General features: G+C 44.2%; 1 long non-coding RNA gene across 3 annotated transcripts in view; it reads left to right on the plus strand.

Moving 5' to 3' along the window:
• Nucleotides 1–4,143: 4,143 nt before the first annotated feature.
• Nucleotides 4,144–15,663, plus strand: part of LOC112532397 — a 57,663-nt gene continuing 46,143 nt past the window's right edge. For all 3 annotated transcript variants that reach the window (XR_005859147.2, XR_005859145.2, XR_005859146.2), the window contains exons 1-2: nt 4,144–4,492; nt 7,613–7,764. This is a non-coding gene — a long non-coding RNA (uncharacterized LOC112532397). The remainder of the gene's footprint in view (nt 4,493–7,612; nt 7,765–15,663) is intronic.

Genomic DNA, 15,663 nt, shown 5'->3' on the forward strand with positions numbered 1-15,663 from the left:
AGGGCCCCATCCAACCTGGCCTTGAGTGCCTCCAAGGTTGGGTCATCCACCACCTCTCTGGACAACCTGTGCCAGGGCCTCCCCACCCTCTGAGTAGGAATTTCCACATAATATCTAACCTAAATTTCCCCTCTTTTAGTTTAAAGCCATTCCCCCTTGTCCTAACACTATCAGATAGTGCAAAAAGTCAGTTCCCCTCCTGTATGTAAGCTCCCTTCAAGTACTGGAAGGCTGCAATGAGGTCTCCCCAGAGCCTTCTCTTCTCCAGGCTGAACAAGCCCAGCTACCTCAACCTTTCTTCATAGGAGAGGTGCTCCAGCCCTCTGAGCATCTTCTGGGCCCGCTCCAACAGCTCTGCAGGCTTTTTGTGCTGGGGGCCCAAGGCCTGGACGCAGACTTCCTTATCTTACAGTGATAGGAGAGTGCTGTCATATCCCTGCCCTGGACTGTAGGGCGTACATCCCCAGCTGCACTGTATGAAGCTGCGGCTCTATCAGTGAGGTGCTCTGAACCTCCACCAATAAATTAGTTTGTGTTACAGCACAGTGATACACAGCACTTTCAAGACTGATTATAACAAGACCCGGATCTTGTCCATCTATGGCTGCTCAAGATTGGCTAATATTTTTACAAGTGGAGATACTAACTCTGGCTCAGTATCCCGATCAGATTTAAACCACTTAATTTATTCAGAGGGCTGAAATAGCAGTTGCAATTTCATCTGGTTACACTATTTTGTCTCTGAGTGCTCTCCCTAAACACTTAATATACTATCAAAAATCACCCTTGTAACTGCCTACATATGAACCAAGGGAGCCCAGCTCTGCTTGGAAGGAAATGAGTGCCAGTGTTGTTTCAGCACTGAAGGGTGCTGTAATTTCTAAGGGTTTTGATCTCTCTTCATATTCACCTGGATATAAACATGTATGCCTTGCAGTCATCCCTCTCCCTAACAGAGCACACGGTCTTGCGTAGGATTCCACTGATTTTTCCTTCTATCAATTGAGCACGTCATAGAGGGAGAAATGGAAAACCAAAGTAATGCAGTGCTGACAGCCCTACCTTACAGTTGGCTTTTCGGTCTCTCTTAATATCTTGAATGCCATGAGAAGCACTTATGTTTCTGCCTAATTTTAAGCCTACCTTGATCCCTCTCAAGAAAACAAAATCTTTGCCCTGGTCTCTTTGACAGCAGATGTAGTTCATATAGTGCAGTCCACATGGCACCACGATCCCTGATTTAAAAACTTCATCAAGGAAATCAAGCACTATATGCAGTGGGTGAAGGAGTACCTGAGGGATGTGCATGGCCCCTCCTTGCTCCTCAGCTCTCCAGGCAGCAGAGTTTGGAAGAACAGAAGCCTCTGGGGAGGCTGTTGGGAGGGGAGCACATGGCTGCTGTGCCATGCAGCAGGCCTCAGGATCAATGAGCCTCTAAAGAGATCCTGGGGCTGATGGGGAAGTGCACTGTTAATGCTATTAGACATTACTTAGGCCTACAGCAAGCTGCATATTCAACAGTTTAAACTGTAATTGCTAACTGATACAGAAATACGACAGAGTATATGTAAATCCTGTTGAAAACTAATATAATTTTAGCTTCTCAGCTGGATTAGCAGCCTCTGCAATTAGCAGTATGTGGAGCTGGTGATGTTAGCAGAGAATCCATCAGACAGGGCTGTAGGGTGCATGTAAATTTGTGTTCAATAGAAGTGCCTCTTTTTCCAGTTGAGGGGATATTGCCAGATAAGGCAGAGCCAATGTTGTGTCCCAGTGGAGGAAGGAGGCCAGGAGCTGCAGGAATGGGACCTACCTCCTGTCACCTTGAGGTTTTCTTCCTTTTCTCATTAGGTTCATGGCCAAGCATTTGAATAGTAGGTGATTTAGGTTCTAGGGTGGTGAGATAAGTGTAGATACACAATAACTGTGTTAAAAGTGACCGGTCTGATTTTTTTAATATATCTGGGACAGAAGGTGCACATCCTCCTCTCTCTGTAATGTTTTGAAGTTCTGAGATTGGCCTTCTTTCCTTTCAGTGCATAAGCAAAGAATTGTAGAATGGCATGGGTTGGAAGAGTCCTTAAAGATCATCAAGCTCCAACCCCCTGCTGTGGGCTGGTGCCAACCACTGGATCAGGCTGCCCAGGGCCCCATTCAACCTGGCCTTGAGCACCTCTCATCAGTTTGGTCTTTTCCACAGCTTGGCACACGCTGCTTCTAGCACCTAAGAATATGTGGCAGTCACATCACCCTTATCTGTACATCTCATACCATGCAGTGGAGGCCTCCTGTTCCCAAAATTTCTCCTCCAAAGTTTTAAAAGAAATGCATCGATAATGACTTTCCCATAAAATTTGAAAACTTTTAAGAAAGCAATTCCTGGTGGGACTCAATATGGGTAAATTTTCTACAAATCTGTGAGTACCTCAGACTTTGTGTATACATGCGGAAGGCTAAGTTGTAACACGGCTGTTTTAGACTAAGCCACCCCTGCAAGAGGGTGATGGGTGGAGAGCTGACTTGACTCAGGATGCCTGAGGTACTGTGGGGAGCACAGTGCTGCTTAGTACCCCTTTCTTCATAGAACTCCTTTATTGCAGTAAACACTTTTTGTTTGCTCTGTTGTATTAGTTGTCTGTCATTTAAATGATTTACATAACAGAAGGGTGAGCCTTTAATAGCTGTGTGAAGTTTATATGTTTTCTAAGGCCACACCACAACACCTTATGCTCTTCTTACTGCTTCACTTCTTTTCAGGAATTCAAGCAACACGTTGGTGTAAACACACCAGTAAACGTCTACTGCTTTGGAAATCCCAGGGAATGTTTAAATCTGCTTGCATCACTGTCTGCATGGTTTTCAAAATGAACTCTGAGAACAGAACTGTGCTATCGGCTTCGTCACGGAAGACACAGCAGCTTGGCTGTGTGTGGCCCCCTCCACAAACCAGGCAAACAGTGGGATAAACAATCAGACTCTGGAGATGCATCTGTGGAAAGGAGAGTTCCTATTCTTCCCTGGTGGAAAGAAAATGTTAGACCTTCTGTGGGAGGATATTGCTTCCCAATTGTTTTAACATTCTTTAAAGGACTTCTTTCATTTACACACTCCCTTCAGAAATGTTAATCTCACCATTGTTCCCCTTTATTTGGGGAAAGAGAGAAGGCATTGCTCACTGAAGGATTGTATCTTATAAAGAAGTATTTGGTAAGAAATGTGGCACCGTAGATTTTTCGTGCTGCAGAGTGTTAACCACAAGTGAAGAGGGAGACCATTATGGTAGAAGTTACTTAAATAACATTACTATACTTCATGGATATCTTTTAGGAAGACTTTTTAATAGCAACCCTACTCAACTCACATTGCTGTGTACATGGCTATAGCACAAATGTCCAGGGGGACTGGCTAGGGAAGAGCTTGGCTGATTGGATCTGGTTGCTCCTCAGCTCTCTATATGCCTTCAGGGAAGGAATTTCCTGGTTTAACATTCTGTAGGCTGGTGGAGATTATCAGAGGCCACAGGACTGCTACAGGAGTCCTTCCTGCTTCCATCTGGGAGATGCCTGGCAAAGCCACCAATTTCTTTGGAGTGTATCACTTTTTTCATAGAATCATAGAATCAAGGAATCCTTAGAGCTGGAAGGGACGTTATTGAAGGAACTTTTAGGTGGCTGTCACTTCTGTCGTCATAATTTTGGTTTGTTTATGCTTAACTACTAAAGCAAACCACTCCTCCACAGACAAAGAGCCTCAGCAAACTCCAGTGTGTCAAGTTGCTATGGCTTGGCAGATTTTGCCTGCCCGGATGCTACATGTACATTGGCAGACCATCCCAGTGAGTTTCAAAGGGGATGCAGAAACTATCCTATCTGTCACATGTGAAATGTTGATTCAGCCATGGGAACTGGACAACAACCTACTCCACAAGCAAACAGCTCAGGAAAGCAAACAGCTCAGATTTGCACCACTATTTTTTTTTTTTTTTTTTTTTTTTTTTTTGTGTGTGTGTGTGTGAGGTACTCGGTTCTGGAGCGGTCGCATTCCGTACCGAAGTGGAAGCCCTCGGCTGGTTGAGGGGCAGCCCCCTCACGCAGCGGCTGCCAGGCGCCATTGTCCTCCGTGTGGCAACGGCGTTCTGACATCACAGGAGCAGCGGCGGGATCACCCGCTGCGTGTACAAAACTTGCTGCTAGGGGGCGCAGCGCGGCACGAGGGCAGTTTGTGCGGGCAGTTCGCTAAGGGCAGAGGAGGACAGCGAGTATCTCGGCCCATCCGAGAGGCCGGCTCACCTCTCGGTTGCCAACCAGACAGCAGATCTAGCCATGGCCTCCACCGCGAGGCAGAAAGCTCTGGCAAGAAAGAATGTGGCGACCCAGACCGAGTTCCCGCCTTTTTTATGTGGCAGTTCAGGTCTGTGGCTGCAGTGAGTTCCTGAGCCTGTGGATGCCAGTAAAGGCCGGCAGAGGGTTCCACCTGTGTGAGGTGTGAGCAGGTGGGTGATCTGCTCAGTGTGTGGTGGAGGAGCTAAAGGAGGAGGGGGAGAGATTAAGGAGTATCAGAGAGTATGAGCAGGAGATAGACTGGTGGAGTAACTGTGCTGAACGTGTGAGGAAGACATAGGGGTGACACCCACCAAACAGTGGTGGACTCCTTGCCCTGCCATCATCGAGCAGAGGGAGGCAGTTTAAGGGAAGAGGAGTGGAAACAGGCCCCAACTCGGCAACCCCCATCCCAACCTCCCTCAGTTCCCCAGGTGCCCCTACGTAATAGGTTTGAGGCTTTGGAACTTCCAGGAGAGGTGAGCAAGGATGTGGTGGGAGGTCCACCCGTGAGGTTGTCTATTGTGAGGTGTTAAAGGCCCGGGAGTGGTCTATCCCCCTGTGCTGCAAGACGAGCCAGCGGGGAAGAAGGCTGGCGTGGATGAACAGGGAGCTCTTCCTGAGGATCCAGGAGAAAAAGAGACTTCCTGTGGAAGAAGGGATGGGCAACTCAAGGAGAGTACAAAAAAGTTATTGGGATGTGTAGGGAGAACATTAGAAAGGCAAAAGCCCAGCTTGAACTCAACTTAGCCATTGGGGTAAAAGAGAACAAAGGTTTTTTTTTTTTTACAAATATATTAACAGTAAGAGGAGGGCTAAGGAGAGTCTCCATCCTTTACTGGATGTGACGGGGACCACTGAGGATAAAGAACAGGCTGAGGTTATCAATGCTTTCTTTATGTCTGTCTTTAAAAGTCAGACCAGTTATCCTTGGGATACTCCACTCTCTGGCCTGGAAGTCTTGGGTGGGGAGCAGAATAAACCCCCTGCGATTCAGGTGGAAGCAGTTAGAGTCCTATTACTCCACCTGGACTGCGACAAGTCCATGGGGTCAGATGGGATCCACCTGGAGATGGAGATGGCTCTCCACCAGGGGAGATTCAGGTTGGATGTTAGGAAATACTTCATCTCTGAGAGAGTGGTCAGGCACTGGAACAGGCTGTCCAGGGAAGTGGTGGAGTCACCATCCCTGGAGGTGTTCAAGAAATATTCAGATGTTGTAATGAGGGATGTGGTTTAGTGAGAAATATAGGTGATGGGTGGACAGTTGGACTGAGTGATCTTAGAGGCCTTTTCCAACCTTGGTCATTCTATGATTCTGTGTGTGTGCGCAATCCTGGAGGGTTTTCCTCAGGTTTCTTGTTCAAGCAGCATTAGGAGGAAAAAAAGGTAAATATATTTCAGTGCATCTCAGAGACACATAAATTAATTTCTCCAAACCCTGATGAGAGGCAGAAAATCATCTTCACAGTGGAGAGCTGAGGCACAAACTCATTATGCATCCAAACCCAGTCCCCACGTTGGATGGGGTCCTGGGCAGCCTGATCTAGAATATTGTAGCCCTGCCCACAGCAGAGGTTGGGCCTGCGTTGGTCTCAAGGTTCCTTCCAGCCCAAGCCTTTCTGTGACTTTGGTTTTGTCCAGGAGCTCACAGCAGCTCCTGGGTCCTGCTGTATGCAAGCTCTGTGCTGTATGCATCTAAGTGAATAGAGACAGGAAAGCATCTGTTGCAGTAAGGAGTATAGCAGGGTATGCAGAGAAAGAAGAGCAGGGTGCACAAAACACACCGGAAATTTTCTTTTTACTTTAACCCACCAAACTACAGAGAGCTCACTGGATGACAACTACCATGTATTAGGAGGGTGTGTGTTCAACATGGAGGCACCCAAGGAGCAGAGGTCTTGGCAACAACGTGTCTGTGTCTCTTAAGCTTTCTGATTAATTCCTTTGCAGTTAACATGGATGGTGATGTGTCCTGGTTGTTTTGTGGTGTTGTAGGTGATGATGATGATCTTTTAACGAGCTGATTGTTTCACTACTCACTGGTCCAGCCTGTAATCTGTTGCTTTTGTTTATTCAGAAACTAGAAGTTTTCGGGAGAACCTGGCAAACATCCCTTAGCCGGGGATCCAAGGGCATCGTCCTCTCTCAGCTGCACAGCTTCTCATTAATATTTGAAAAGATTTAGTGTAAAATTTAGGGTTGGAGTGTAGTATCTTATACGGTTATTTCTAAATTCATAGATTCCTAGATTTTTCAGGCCAGAAGGGACTATTATGCACGTCTTCTCTGACCCTCTGCATAATGTAGGCCACATTTGTTTAAAGTTTCAATTTGCTTTCCTGAGCAAACTTGTATGTTATCTGTAGTTTGGTACAGAGGAGTAGCTAGCAAAAAGGTTGAAACCCATAAATATTATATTAGACCACCTGGTGCTCTGAAGCATGTTTCTGAATGATGGCTGCTCAACATGAAAAGCAGCTTGAAAGATAGGGAGATACAATGATGTGACTGTTGCAAAGAGCACATGAATGACTCCACATTAGGAAGTTGTTTCCAGGAGCATCGTTTCTGTTCAAGTTTGATCTTTTTCTTTTGGCAAATGCTCATTCACACACAACCTTTATTTTAGAAGCAGGGAAGCAAGAAAGGGAGATAAAGGTTTCAATGGGAGAGAACAATAGATGTGAATAACTCATTAGTGATGAGCCTTCTCATACCGACAAGAGAATGCCACTCACCAAAGGGCTACATTTACAGTTAGAGGTACAGCGCACAAAAAGTAGCCCAATAGCTACATAACTATATTTGCTATATTACAGAATAATGATTAATTTGAATAGTAAGAAAATCTATTTGGTATTTACTGACATCCCGTTGTGTGATTGAAGATGTGTTGAATGGCCCAAGAGAGATGTTTCTGTCTTTGCATCTCTGTTTTAAACAAAGATAAAAAGGAATAGGCTGAGCAGCCGCCTCTGTGACAGCAGCCCAGGCTTTGGTGGTCTTGCTTTCACTCACACAAGAGCCTGCAGAAGTGTTGTACAGCTGAGTGCAGACCCACCACATAACAACCACAGGTGCTGTCCTGATGATTAACGTTGGCTGTTTGAAATAATCCAAATGCTGCTCTCTGATCTGATAAAAGAATAAATACATTGGGTGTGAGTGATGGGAGCTAGGGGGAGGAACAGGGAGGGGACAGGGACAGGTTTTTGTCAGGCTCAGTTTTCTGAAAATGGAACAGCTTTTGAGGAAAAAAAGAACTATATATATATATTTTTTTTCTACAGATGTTGTGTGCCAGAAGATTGCCTCAATCTGCCAGTCATGCTTTACCAAAGCACTCCACAGCCTATCTGGTGTGGGAGAGCAGGAGAGATGTTCCCAGCAAACAGCAGCACAAACTGATGGCCCTGGAGTTCTACTGACAGTGCTTCCAAACGTGAGTCAACAAGGGGAAGTACTTCAGGTCCCCACAGACACCAAATTCAGCAGTTGATCTGTACAAATCACTGTGTATTAATCTGCTAGCTTTTTGCAATTGTTGCCCTGCTCATGTAGCCATCTGTCTGTCTTGCCCCATTTTCCACTAGATATCTGAAGGTGTGTCAGTAGCGTACTTACATACCTGCTTACATGCCTCTATAGAATAAAATCAGCCCCCAGAAAATGAGCCATTCTGCATCAGAAATATGTTGAATAAATACAGCAAGGTATAAAAAAGCATGGTGTGTACTAAAAATGAAAAGCAAAACAAAATTCTTCTGGGTAACGTGCAAAGGCATTCTCATTTACAAAGCAAGAGATCCTAAATTGATTCATCATTTTACTGTTTCAGTTTATGATGTTGTAGCTTGGTCTTCATTAACAAGGGTCTTTTGCTTTAAATGCTCATCATTAGGTTCCTGTTTTAGGAGATGTTATAATCATTTTGTAATCATACATAATCAGGTTCTGATTGTTCTCTCTTACTGCATCAACTACTTTCTTCTGGCTCTGAGGTCATAGTGTTTCTCTTCAGGCCTTTCAATATATGCTACTGATCTTTTCATTAAAACTGGGATTACCTCAGTATGATGCAATAACAATATATAGATCTTTTACAGTATTTGTATTTGTTGTTTTTAATTAAGTGCCTGCCCTGGAGACTCAGATCAGATGTGTTGGCTGCAGGTGGGACAAAGTACTGTGCTCCTTTTTGTCATTTTAGGGATGTGTGTGCAAAAGATAAGTTCTTTGCGGGGGAACTGCACTGTGTGACTATATGAGGGGACAGCTGATACCTGCTGCACAGATACTTGCACCTGAAGTGCTGGTTGAGCCACATTAGTCTGTGTTTGGAAGGAATTTGCTCTCTACAATGACCTGAAAGGAGGTTGTAGCAAGGTGGGGGGTCAACCTCTTCTCCCAGGTAGCAGTGATACGATGAGAGGGAAAGGCCTCAAATTGTACCAGGGGAGGGTTCAGGTTGGATATTAGGAAAAATTTCTCCTCAGAAGGGGTGGTGAGGCACTGACACAGTCTATGCAAGGAGGTGGTGGAGTCACCATCCCTGGACGTGTTCAAGTACCATGGAGGTGTGGCACTGAGAGATATAGTTAGTGGACGTGGTAAGGATGGGTTGGGGCTGGACTGGATGATCTCAGTGGTCCAACCTTTTCCAGCCTTTATGATTCTGTCATTCTATGATTCTATGAACTGGGCTTTCTTGAGGTAAACCTCATTGGACCTATTTAAGATAACCTATTTTGTGATGAGATAAGCATGCTTCTTTTAAATTTTTGCACTAACCAGTGCAAAACAGTGATGAGCTCTCATTAGAACACCTATCAGTAATAATTTTGAATTTGAACAAGAGAATCTTACTTATGTCACTGTAGAGCTCCCGTTTCTTACAGAACTGCTAGGTGCTGAACAGATATATATGTTACTAATTAAATCTCTGATTTTGAAGTAACAAACTCATACTTGTGTTTATTAAGAAGGATCTTACTTTGTATCCAGCATACAAAGAATTTGTGTGTTGAGTTCTGACATAGCAGTATTAGTTTATAGCAGTGCTGCAGCTCAGAGTAGTCAGTGAAGGAGAAGGAAACACTAAGAATGGACAGAGAAGAGGTGGGGTGCCAACCACAAGCAAGGAACTACATCTGCCATTTCCTCTTAAAACAGCACTTTGTTCTCCAAGCACCCATGACTGAGGAGGGTCTTTGCTTTGGCATGTACAGAGTGTAACCCTTGTCTCCAGTCTCTGGACCATCTCAGTCCTATTTGTATTTTATAGTACAGTGTTCTATTATTTTTTGGTTTATTTTATTTTACACTATTTTATTTTATTCTTCCCACCCTGACAGTTAGAACTGATACGAGCACTCAGCAAACCCAAGTTGCCAAGCTGTCCCCTTATTGATTTAGGGGCTGAGTAGAGTCCATCCATACATCTCAGCCAGCAATGAAAGTAACTTCCAGGTGTAAACTTTCAGATCAGAGATGTGAGACTGAACAACAGACTGTCGTCAACCATCCAGGAGCTCATAGTCCCTCTCTCCAACATTTCTGCTTATTCACTGAAGAGCAACTTTCAGAGAGAGAAAACTTCCTGTGGTTGCGTTTAGGAACCTGCCAGGGAAATGTAGCCTGTTTGACTCAAATTATGAAACTATTGGGATATTTCATATCATTCTTACTATCATTCATTATATAACATCAAGTAATTGGGCATATGTAAAGTAATAAGACTTACCTCTCTATAATGACGTGCTTCCAAACCTGGAAATAACAAAACAAGAGAGAACAGCACCGAGCTATTTACTATTTATTTATTACTATGAGTTTATCAAGCAGCTACCAGTGTATCCAGAACTACATCCCCAGATGCTGTGACATATCTCTCGGTGCTTCACCCTAGCCACAGCTGTACAGTGCTTTCTGTAATGCACTCACATGAAGACACTTAAGAGCACATATACAAACACCAGTGAAGGAGTCCGAGACTCTCTCCCAGGCCTATTCAGTTCTGTGGTCTGGATGCTTCCAAAGCGCAGTTGTTAGGGAAGTTCTCCATGACTGTGGGCCAAGCACTTTCACAGAGGTAAACATGGACAGCTTTTTTATACGTGGACAGGTAGACATGGTAGAAGCTTTTCATAAACACAGTTTCATCATTTGTGAATTAATGGGGAAAAGAGAAGTAAGAGCAGCTTCTCCAAGCACTCCCCTGTTAAACTCTGGATTGACCTTAACAGAAGAGCACTGCATGTTGGATCCACTTGCCTCCTCGGCCTGCTGCCATCTGGCCTGCACTGAGTGCACGAGCAGTACCCACGGAGCCCTTACCGGGGATGTGGGTTTATTCTTTGCCTTCTGCTTCAAGTCAGTTTAGCTCAGAGTCTTTTTTTTTTTTTTTCCTGATCTTTTCTCCCTCCTGACTTAAGCTACTGGTCCAGCTATTAATTTGTTTTCCTGATGGAGTAGCATACAATGATAATTTGTTACTGTGGAGCCCATAATGACTTTTAATTGTGGCTCCTAATGTCACACGCTGTCATTTAAATCCCAATGGCTGTCACTTCCTCGTTCTCTCCCAGAGAAAATACGGCTTTTTCCCCCTTCAAACATCTGCATTAGCACACAGTTTATGCCTGCCTTGCTTGGGCTAAGTGAGTCACAGAATGCCAGCTCCTCAAATTATTAGCTTCTCTGACTTAGCCATTGTGGAAAAATAAGCATCATCTATTTGTTACTTTCAGTGGACTCTCAGGATACAAAAGAAATATTGCAGATTTAAGCAAACATCTTGCAGATGCACTTGTGGTTTTGTTTGTCTGAAGATCCCAGCCTTGTGGCTCTCGCTGTCTTCCTTAAAATGAGGCAGAATAATTTGAGCAATTACTTTAATGTCTGTTTTCCCGAGCAGACTGCTGCACTAAAGTCACTGATGTTATTCCTTCTCACTGTAGCGGCATTGAGTTTCATTCCCAGAACTTCCAGCTAAGCAGTGTTTTCCCCCTGATATATATAGTAGTAGGAGGGTGAAGTTGCTGGGTAAATACCAGCAACAGTGTAGTATATAATTGCAGCAAAGTTCTCACCCAGGTAGTATGTTGTGCTGGAAATTGCTCAGTCAGGCAGTTGATATTTTGCATTTAGTGTGGGAAGCCTAAATGTAAAGGAACATCCAGTCCTGATGTCCTCAGCGTCTAGCTCAGCTCTCCCAGCTATGGGACCCAAGTGTACCTACTGCTTATTCTCATTCCACCATTTAGAGAGGAGGTAGTTCCTGACCCTGCCATCACTGCTATTATAGTGCCAATTTGGGTTACCAGGTAACGTTGTAAGGTTGGTTGTCCTTAGAGAATAAACCTGGGACTTTTGGATCTGGGAACTCAAATCTCCCAGCTGGAGCTACCCCATGTGGTATGTCATCTCTGCTGCAAAAATGCCCCTGAAGGAACACACCAAGGAAGCTATGCATTTATACGGTATCCTGTGCTGAAAAGAGACATAATCACTCTCTCTTTGGTCTAATATATTTTTCTAAAGCTTAAACCGGATTAACTGTGGTCAAACAGAACAAAAACCCAGCACATGCCCAAACGGAAGCTGAGATTTTCTGAGGAGCATAGTGGAGCTGAGCACACAGCTCTGAGCAGAAGAGAATTGCAGTCAGGTCCACGTATTTTCCAGGTCTGACTCCACGTGCTTTCCTTAATGAGCCCGTTCTCACTGTGTAGTGGAGATAATGTCTACTTGAAGATTAAGATCTGTGGAAGTCTCTACTGATATTTTTTGATTTTGTTTTCATTTGTTTCTACATCTTGATTCATTTCATCCTTCTTGCTTAAGCTGTATAATTATCATTAGCTGGTGTTGTCAGCCAAAGAGCAGTGTTAGGTCTGCGCTTTGTAGAAGCTGCTGTCAGATTTCTCTTATTTCTTCAGTGCAAAAGAATGAATCTTTTTCCTTCACTGGGCTATAGAAGATACAGCGTCATACGGAGCACAGTGAGAGAGTCATGCTTAGAATCACAGAATCATTAAGGTTGGAAAAGACCTCTGAGATCACCAAATCCAATCCGAGCCCATCCCACCATGCCCACTGACCACATCCCTCAGTGCCACATCTCTCAGCTTCCTGAACACCTCCAGTGACAGTGACTCCACCACCTCCCTGGGCAGCCCATGCCAGTGCACCACCACTCTTTCTGAGAAAAAATGTTTCCTAATACCCAACGTGAGCCTTTCCTGGCGCAACTCAAAACCATTCTTCTTATATCATAGTTTAAAAAGGTGTTTAATGTGGGAGAACTTCATCAAGCTGTATCCTCATTGCATTCCCTGCGCAAGCACACTGTTTCTTCCTGATAGGATGTGTTGGCACTCACTTTCAATAGGCTTCTGTACTTGCACTTTGGTTTGATTGAAAACGTATTTGCTTTTATTATTAGAAATGTAGATAGGGCATGGCTGTAGTGGTGTTTTTTTTCGACGGGAGGAGGAGACGCTTAAATTGGCAGCTGGAAAGGATGCTATAGGTTAGTTTCTGTGATCTGAGATGCCCCAGCAGAGATCAGTGCAACATCTGCTTTGCTTGCCTGGTGCATACCTACATATTCATGCACAGCTTTCTGAACTCTCAGGAGACACTTGCATGTTTAGGAAGAAGAGTTCCAGTGAGCCGTAAACCTCCTGCTAGAGCTGATGGGAGATGAAACATCTTTTGTCTGCTGTACTTTCATCTACAAAGAATTTTTCAGGCTAATAGGAAAAGGCAGGTCTTTTGGTAAGTGCTTGTTGTCTCACCTGGCTCCTGATGAATGCAAAGAGCAAATGAGAAATGACCAAAAAATAAGCATGTGCTAAGAAATGGGCTATCTGAGGAATAATGTGTTTTTGTGAAGGTCCCTTGAGCCAGAGTTGTGTGAGTGAACCAAGCGTGACGGTGTGATGTTCCACCCTGGCAGGAGGTGGGCGGCCCCACGCTGAAGAAAGGTTCCCAACACATCCAGCCAAGAGTGTGGAATGTACCTCTCGCTGCAGCCAGACCCCACTCCCCAGGGCCATCTGAATGCAGGGAGATGGATGAACAGCATGTGAGAACTGTTGCAGAAGCACTTGAGAAAGGGAAATTTTTTTCCTTTCTTTTCCTTCTCTCTATTCCTTCCCTTCCAACAGGCAGCTTAAAATCATTATGTGCATTTGTCATCTCATTCATTATTTGCTCACTGACTTCTCACAACAACCAGTGTTGTTGATATGATGAGCACATGCTGTTCCTAGCTGGTCCTTGACTCTCTTACTTCTAATACTAACTGTGGGTGGGGCAGTGTGAAGGCAGAGCACACCAGGAAGATGCTTGGGCATATGACAATACTGTCTGGAAATTTCATATAATCATAGAACCATTAAGGTTGAAGAAGACCTCTGAGTCCAACCACTAGCCCATCCCCACCATACCCACTAACCACATCCCTCAGTGCCCCATCTTCACCATTCATGAACACCTCCAGGGCTGTGACTCCACCTCCCTGGGCAGCCTGTGCCAATGCCTTACCACTCTTTCTGAGAAGAAACATTTCCTAATGTCCAACCTGAACCTCTCTTGGCAAATTTGATCCCTTCTCTCTGCCTCCCGGCTCCTCTAAAGAAGAGCCAGTTTGTGTTTTCAGACCAACATATAGCTCACTGCTCTCTCAGCTCTGAAGTCTCCTGGGTACAGCAGTCGCACTAAGTTTTGGCATTTGTGTCCTAATAAAATCATGAAGGACAATTAAAAAAAAAAAAAAAAAAAAAAGCTTTCTGAGCAATGAATAACTTCAAAATAAAAATAAAAAAATAGTAAGGTACTGTCTTCAGTAGTAGTGATCTGGATATAATTTGGTGGTCTTCTAACTGTTCAACTGCACCAAAAAAGAGGAGGCACGCAGGGACACCCACGCACTAATACACATCAAGTGCAGGGAGGATCAAGCTGCATGAAAAGGCTGCACTTAGAGTAGTCTAAAAGTTGTAAACAGATAGGAACATGTAAAAGAGTGTATCTGCTAACTGAATCTCTCTCTCTTTTTTTTTTTTTTAAATTCCTTTGCTTGGATCAGAATATTTGTTTCTTTTTAATTTGTTTAGAGTGACTGAAAAAAGTCATTTAATTTTGTTCTGTTTTTTGGACCTTTCAATGGGTCTGATACCAGTGGAGCATTTTCATGGAAGTTAGAGTGTGTTAACTGGAGATTTCAGGCTAGAACTTTTCACTACATTGCCACCTGTGCTTAGTAAGGTTGACCTTACTTAAGCTTGTTTGCGTTTTAGTGCTTTGTGTAATGTGTTTGATGCTGGAGTGGCTCAGCACAGAAAATTGACCTTTCTTTCCCAACAGTCTCTTCTGAGCACAGCAATCATAACTTCTTAAATGTATGGATTCACAGCAGCATTTTAGCATGAATTTTCACCCACTGCTTCTCAGGGGAAAGCTTGTCCTGGTCTGGTCGTCAGGAAAACTCTTGGTTGCGAAAACACTGGAGACACTGAGCAATGCCCTCAGGGAGCACTGGCAGATAGCAAATCGCTCCATCGAGGCCTGTAGTGGAAATCTTGGTAACACAGGACACTGGGTCAGTTTTATTGTCCTGTTTGTAATCCAGTGTGTTGTTGTTTTGTTGTTTCCATTAACTTCTCTATTTGGGGTCATCTCAGTCTCCATCTAACCTCTTCTGAGTTTATGCCTGTTTTCACTGCCAAAGAAATGAGGACTTCAATACTAACAAGGAGGTAGATATGTGCTGTATGAAGGGAGCCATGGGGAGGGGGGAAAGGGATTTGCTTGTCTGCACTGAGAACAGCTCAATTCCATAGGGGAGTGCTGGTGGACATTGCTATTGGGAACCTGCTCAGCCAAGACAGCAGGACCCACTGGGTCCTGGGCAAGCCAGACCTGCACCTCTGCCTTCTCTTACCCTTCACCCTGAATAAATTCCACTCCAAGGGAGAGCTTTTCAAAAACACAGTGCTTGTTTAATCACCAAATTAAGGCCTTGATCCATTTCCAGTTGAAATCAAAGGTGCAACTCAATTCAGTTTCGGGAGTGCTGGATAGGAGCCTGAAGAAGTCAACACTTTTGGGGTCTGCCCTGCTTTGAAACTCTGGTAACAAATATATGGGCACTGCAGAGAGGCAAACATCAAGGGCTGTGTTTGCAAGGACTAATATGTAACGCTAGGAACATAAATACTTTTTAAAATGTTTTATACAAATGATTGTTGCCATAAAGCTGGAATGGCGCAGGGCTTCATGCATCTTAGAAATGTTTTGACATAAGAGCCTGAAGTAGGATTTAGTAAGATTC

Source organism: Gallus gallus, chromosome 4, assembly GCF_016699485.2.
Source record: "Gallus gallus isolate bGalGal1 chromosome 4, bGalGal1.mat.broiler.GRCg7b, whole genome shotgun sequence".
NCBI lineage: Eukaryota > Metazoa > Chordata > Aves > Galliformes > Phasianidae > Gallus > Gallus gallus.